This window comes from Schistocerca piceifrons, chromosome 3, assembly GCF_021461385.2.
Source record: "Schistocerca piceifrons isolate TAMUIC-IGC-003096 chromosome 3, iqSchPice1.1, whole genome shotgun sequence".
NCBI lineage: Eukaryota > Metazoa > Arthropoda > Insecta > Orthoptera > Acrididae > Schistocerca > Schistocerca piceifrons.
Window position 1 is genome coordinate 185,042,502 of NC_060140.1, and position 6,733 is coordinate 185,049,234.

General features: G+C 48.9%; 1 non-coding gene across 1 annotated transcript; it reads left to right on the top strand.

Moving 5' to 3' along the window:
- Nucleotides 1–2,262: 2,262 nt before the first annotated feature.
- Nucleotides 2,263–2,346, top strand: Trnas-gga. Its single transcript is given in 2 exon segments — nt 2,263–2,302; nt 2,312–2,346. It is a non-coding gene; the product is annotated as a tRNA-Ser (tRNA).
- The last annotated feature ends 4,387 nt before the right edge of the window (nt 2,347–6,733 follow it).

Sequence of the window (6,733 nt, forward strand, 5' to 3'; positions counted from 1 at the left end):
CTGATCACCTGCATCCATTCATGACTATTGTGCATTTCGACGGACTTGGGTAATTCCAGCAGGACAATGCGACATCTCACTTGTCCATGATTGCTACAGAGTGGCTCCAGGAACACTCTTCTGAGTTTAAATACTCCCGCATGCCACCTAACTCCCCAGACATGAACTTCATTGAGCATGTCTGGGATGCCTTGCAACGTCCTGTTCAGAAGATATCTCCACCCCATCGTATTCTTACGGATTTATGGACAGTCCTGCAGCATTCATGGTGTCAGTTGCCTCCAGCACTATTTCAGAGATTATTGGAGTCCATACCATGTCGTGTTGTGGCACTACTGCGTGCTCGAGGGGGCCCTACGCGATATTAGGGTGTTGTGTCATTTTCTTTAGCTCTTCAGTGTACAATGCAGAGAATGCAAGTGTTCATGTTCACTGCCAACTGAAAGCTCCACATGCCGATGCGAAGTGATCTTCATGATAGTGTGAAGTGACTTTTACCACTCATGGACAAAATGTTGTAAAAATTCAAAAGCATAAAACCCGATAACAAAGCGATCTTGGCTCGTGAAGTTTTCTTCAGTTATCATACACTGCAGATCGCTCCCAGACTGATCAAGCCAGGAATATAATCTGGTATGCGTTACTGAGTGGCGTATCGTGCAGAAGCCAACTGTAGTGGTTTCGGTTCTGAAGTGATACAACATTCAATCTCGACTCTGACGTATTTTGAGTAATCGGGATAGCAATGAGACACAGTCATTCGTATACTGTTTGTTAGGGCACGGTATAATTTACGCAAAACTTTCCTTCTTTTCTTCAATTTTCAGCTGACGCTTCTCAGGTTGTGCAGCCACACTGAACACCAGCGTGGGAATCCGCAGCTGTTCTCCCGTCCCACGGACGCCCCCGCACGGGCCCGTCGCGGATGCGTGGGCGGCGTTGGCGACCCTGCCAGGGTCTCCATCCGGCGCAGCGGGAGGGGGGGGGGGGGGGGGGGGGCAGCGAGCGCAAACAGAGCGATTAGCCCGGAGCGCGGCCGGTCGCATGTCGGGCGCCGGTTTGCAACTTTAATAGGCGGTCAGGGCGAGGCCCTCTAACTAAAACCGCTGAATAAATCAAGTGGCGCCCGCACTCGCGCCGGCTCACTTATCAATTTGTGAGTAATTTGCCCGCCATTAGGGGTGCGTGAGCGCGGCGCGTAAGACGGCGGCCTTCTAATCCCGCCGGTCAGCTGGCTCATTACGCGGCCGCGGCCCGCCTGCATTATTCACCTGTTTGTGCGCGCCGAGAACTACCAGGAAGACAATTACCGGAGAACGGTGCCGATTTCGGCCGCCGGGTGGCATTCCGCCCGATAAGCCCCACGATCCGCGTATTAGCAACGCTCCGCTGCTAACCAAATTAGCGCCGAGCCACACGAGCTGCTGATAAGCTCGCCGACTCGTACAAACGGATCGGCCGCGTCCTGGAAAGCACTGTTGTTCGGTGGCGCAAGCTGAGGTACGTATTGTCGGCGCGAGACGCCGGCAACGAGGCAGTCAACTGTTTCGCCGTAACTAGCAGCGGCAATCTTGACGAGCGTTCCGCTCCGGCGGCCACTGCTGCCGTTTACATACCACCCGGAGCGTATTAGCGTCGACGCCTTTTGCGGCTTTATCGAGGCGGATCTCCGTGCGGTGCTTCGATCCGCTGGCGTCGACGTCATTAAATAAGAGTGGAAACACGGCTTGCCGGAGCGGGCTGATACCGCTGGAATCGTTTTGAAACTGTTTATTCCTTTGCCGTTTACGCGCAACTTCTGGGAAAGCTGTGTTGTTAAAATCAGTAAAAGGCAAGCACTATTAGCGGAATCTCTTTTCCGCTATGTATTCAGATGCAAAACCGATTAACTAGAGAAAGGCTAACAAGGATGTCAATACAAAAGTGTGTATATTATCAAAATGAACACGTAGTAGTGTCGAAACTCATTCCGTCCAAAACCAAAGAGGTCCTCGTCACTTATTCTAGTCTCCTTACCTATAAATTTCGACTATCCTTCATTAGTCCTAAATGTTTAAATTTTTCCCTCAGCGAATAGTTTGTGACAAATACTAGTCAAAAAACTAAACGGGGATGTACAAACTCTCAAAGCGGGATGTGGAAAAATGTAAGTTGATGTGGATCTGTAGGAGGATCAAACCTGTAATGTTCTGATGTAGTATTACTAGCGTCCTGCTTAACACAGACACGTCGTTAAAATATCTGGGAGTAACGTTACAGCCGGCCTGAGTGGCCGAGTGGTTCTAGGCGCTGCAGTCTGGAACCGCGCGACCGCTGCGATCGCAGGTTCGAATCCTGCCTCGGGCATGAATGTGTGTGATGTCCTTAGGTTAGTTAGGTTTAAGTAGTTCTAAGTTCTAGGGGACTGATGACCTCAGAAGTTAAGTCCCATAGTTCAAATGGCTCAAATGGCTCTGAGCACTACGGGACTTAACTTCTGAGGTCATCAATCCCCTAGAACTTAGAACTAATTAAACCTAACTAACCTAAGGACATCACACACATCCATGCACGGGGCCAGATTCGAACCTGCGACCGTAGCGGTCACGCGGTTCCAGACTAAAGCGCCTGGAACCGCTCGGCCACAACGGCCGGCTATATACTAAAGAGCCTAAGAAACTGGTACACCTGCATAATAACCGTGTAGAGCTCCAGCGAGCACGCAGAAGTGCAGCAACACGACGTGCATGGACTCCGATAATGTCTGAAGTAGTGATGGAGGAAACTGACACCATGAATCCTGCAGGGCTGTCCGGAAATCCGTAAGTGTACGAGGGGGTGGAAATTTCTTCTGAAAAGCACGTTTGAAGGCATCCCAGATATGCTCAATAATCTTCAATCCTGGCGAATTTGGTGGCCAGCGGAAGTGTTTAAACTCAGACGAGTGTTCCTGGAGACACACTGTAGAAAATCTGGACGTGTGGGGTGTCGCATTGTCCTGCTGGAATTTCCCAAGTCCGTCGGAATGCACAACGTACATGAATGGATGCAGGTGATCAGACAGGATGCTTACGTACGTGTCACCTGACAGATTCGTATCTAGATGTATCAGGGGTCCCATATCGCTCTAATCGCACACACCCCACACCATTGCAGAGCCTCCAAGAGCTTCAACAGTAACCTGCTCACATGCAGGGTCCATGGATTCATGAGGTTGTGTCCATACCCGTACACGTCCATCCGCTCTGAAACGAGACTCGTCCGAACAGGCAACATGTTTCCAGTAATCAACAGTCCAATGTCGGTGTTGACAGGCCCAGGCGAGGCTTACATAAGGCTTTGTATCGTGCAGTCATCAAGGGTACACGAGAGGGCCTTCGACTCCGAAAGTCCATATCGATGATGTTTCGTTGAATGGTTCCCACACTGACACTTGTTGATGGCCCAGCATTGAAATCTGAAGCAGTCTGCGGGAGGGTTGCACTTCTGTCACGTTCAACGATTCTCTTCAGTCGTTGTTGGTCCCGTTCTTGCAGGATCTGTTTCTGGCTGCTCCAATGTTGGAGATTTGATATTTCACCGGATTTCTGATATTCACGTTACACTCGTGAAATGGTCGTACGGGAAATTCCCACTTCATCGCTACCTCGGAGATGCTGTGTCCCATCGCTCGTGCGCCGACCATAACACCACGTTGAAACTCACTTAAATCCTGATAACCTGCAATTCTAGCAGCAGTAACCGATCTAACACCTGCGCCAGACACTTGTTATCTTATATAGGTGTTGCCGACCGTAACGCCGTATTATGCCTCTTTGCATATCTCTTTATTTGAATACACATGCCTATACCAGTTTCTTCGGCGCGTCAGTGTAGGACGCTGGGTCGACCTGTTCTTGAGTACTGCTCCAGTGTTTGGGATCCGTACCAGATCGGATTGAAGGAAGACATCGAATCAATTCAGAGGCGGGCTGCAAGATATGTTACCGGTGGGTTCAAACAACACGTACACTATGTGATCAAAAGTATCCGGACACCTACCGGAAAATGACTTAAAAGTTCGTGGCGCCCTCCATCGGTAATGCTGGAATTCAGTATAGTGTTGGTCCATCCTTAGCCTTGATGACAGCTTCCACTCTCCCAGACATACGTTGAAGCAGGTGCTGGAAGGTTTCTTGGGGAATGGCAGCCCATACTTCACGGAGTGCTGCACTGAGGTATCAATGTAGCTGGGTGAGGCTTGGCACGAAGTTGGCGTCCAAAACATCGCAAAGGTGTTCTATAGGATTCAGGTCAGGACTCTGCGCAGGACAATCCATTACAGGGATGTTGTTGTCGTGTAACCACTCCACCACAGGCCGTGCATTATGAACAGGTGCTCGGTCGTGTTGAAAGATGCAGTCGCCATCCCCGAACTGCTCTTCAACAGTGGAAAGCAAGAAGGTGCTTAAAACATCAATGTACGCCATTATTGTGATAGTGCCACGCCAAACAAGGGGTGCAAGCCCCCTCCATGAAAAACAGACCGCACCATAATACAACCGCCTCAGAATTTTACTGTTGGCACTACACACGCTGGCAGATGACGTTCACCGGGCACTCGCCATAACCACACCCTGCCATCGGATCGCCACGTTGTGTACCGTGATTCGTCACTCCACAAAACGTTTTTCCACTGTTCAGTCGTCCAAGGTTTAGTCTCCTTACACAAAGCGAGGAGTCGGTTGCCATTTACCGGCGTGATGTGTGGCTTATGAGCAGCCGTTCGACCATGAAATCCAAGTTTTCTCACCTCCCGTCTAACTGTCATAGTATTTGCAGCGGATACTGATACACTTTTGAATTCCTGTGTGATGTTCTCGATAGATGTCTGCCTATTACACATTACGACCCTCTTCAACTGTCGGCGGTCTCTGTCAGTCAACAGACGAGGTCGGTCTGTACGCTTTTGTGCTGTACTTCACTATCATATCGGAAACAGTGGACGTAGGGATGTTTAGGAGTGTGGAAATCTCACGTACAGACGTATGACTGAAGTGACCCCAATCACCTGACCATGTTCGAAGTCCGTGAGTTGCGCGGAGCGCCCCATTCTGTTCTCTCACTATGTCTAATGACGACTGAGGTCACTGATATGGCATACCTGGCAGTAGGTAGGAGCACAATGCACCTAACATGAAACACGTTTGTTTTTAGGGGTGTCAGGATACTTTTGATCACAGTGTCACCGAGGTACTTCAGGAACTCAAATGGAAATCCCTAGAGGGAAGGCGACGTTATTTTCGAGAAACACTATTGAGAAAATTTAGAGATCCGGCATTTGAAGCTAACAGCCGAACGATTCTGTTGCCGCCAACACACTTAAGGACCACAAACATAAGATACGAGAAGTTAGGGCTCTTACAAGCATATAGACAGTCGTTTTTCCCTCGCCTTATCTGTGGGTGGAAGAGAAAAGGAAATGAGTAGTGGTGGTACAGGAAACCCTCCGTCACGCACCGTACGGTAAGCGCTCGAAATATCTATGTAGATGTAGATCAGCGTACCTTCACACTCACCGAAACTAAAAGTATCATCCGTTTTGACACGAAACAGTAACTTCTACAAACATTTACACTTCCAATTGTTGAGTGCAGCATTGCTAATATTGCAACAACTAAGACAAAATGTCGACGACGAAAGATAGTGATAGCCGGCCGGAGTGGCCGAGCGGTTCTAGATGCTACAGTCTGGAACCGCGCGACTGCTACGGTCGCAGGTTCGAATCCTGTCTCGGGCATGGATGTGTGTGATGTTCTTAGGTTAGTTAGGTTTAAGTAGTTCTACGTTCTAGGGGACTGATGACCTCAGATGTTAAATCCCATAGTGCTCAGAGCCATTTGAACCAATTTGAAGGTAGTGATAAAGGCCTGTGTGCTAAACTGGGCGTTTCAAAGTCTTTGCTACAGACGTCTAGGGGTGACAGATGACATCAAGTGGGACAAACTTTCTTAGAGACAAAATTTTCTCTGATACTTTCTGGGAGACGCTAGGTGTCCTTTTGTATCAGTTATGCCCCTGAAAGGGGGCAGTGCGTGAGCACTCTGCAGTGTTCATACAGGATAAGCCACGTGTGTTGCCGATTATTCGGTCATCTGCTCCGTATTGAAAGGGGGCAGGCCCAGCAAAATTAAAGCTCCTGATTCGGTTCTCTATTTGCTTAGAGATGACAGCTGTCGTCCTCCCACCCTGATCGCCTGGTTTTTCTGTTTCTTTGTCTTACCAAAACTGAAGTTGTTGTTGGAAAAATGGCATTTTGACTCCATACACGAGACCCAAAGGGAATCAAACCACGAATTGCCTGCATGCTGTTCTTGCTTTGTATTGGATTCAAACTACTTTTGATAGCTATTCAGCCAGTAGACTTCCAGCACTGCTTCCAAAAATGGGAAAATTTTATGAAAATCCCTGTTCATAACTGTAATTCAAAAAGTTTGATACGTGTTAAACTGTGGCCCGAAGAGAGAGACACCTACAAAAGCGAATCAGCGCAGTCGTAGCCGCAGTAGTATTCCGCAGTGCTGTTAAAATTCGCATCAAAAGAACTAAACCGAAAAGGCCTTGAATACCCAATGGTTCCGACCGACCGCCATGTCATCCTCAGCAATAGGTATCACCGGATGCGGATATGGAGGGACACACTGCTCTCCCGGCCGCTGTCAGTTAACGAGAACGGAGCCGCTACTTCTCAATAAAGTAGCTCCTCATTTGGCCT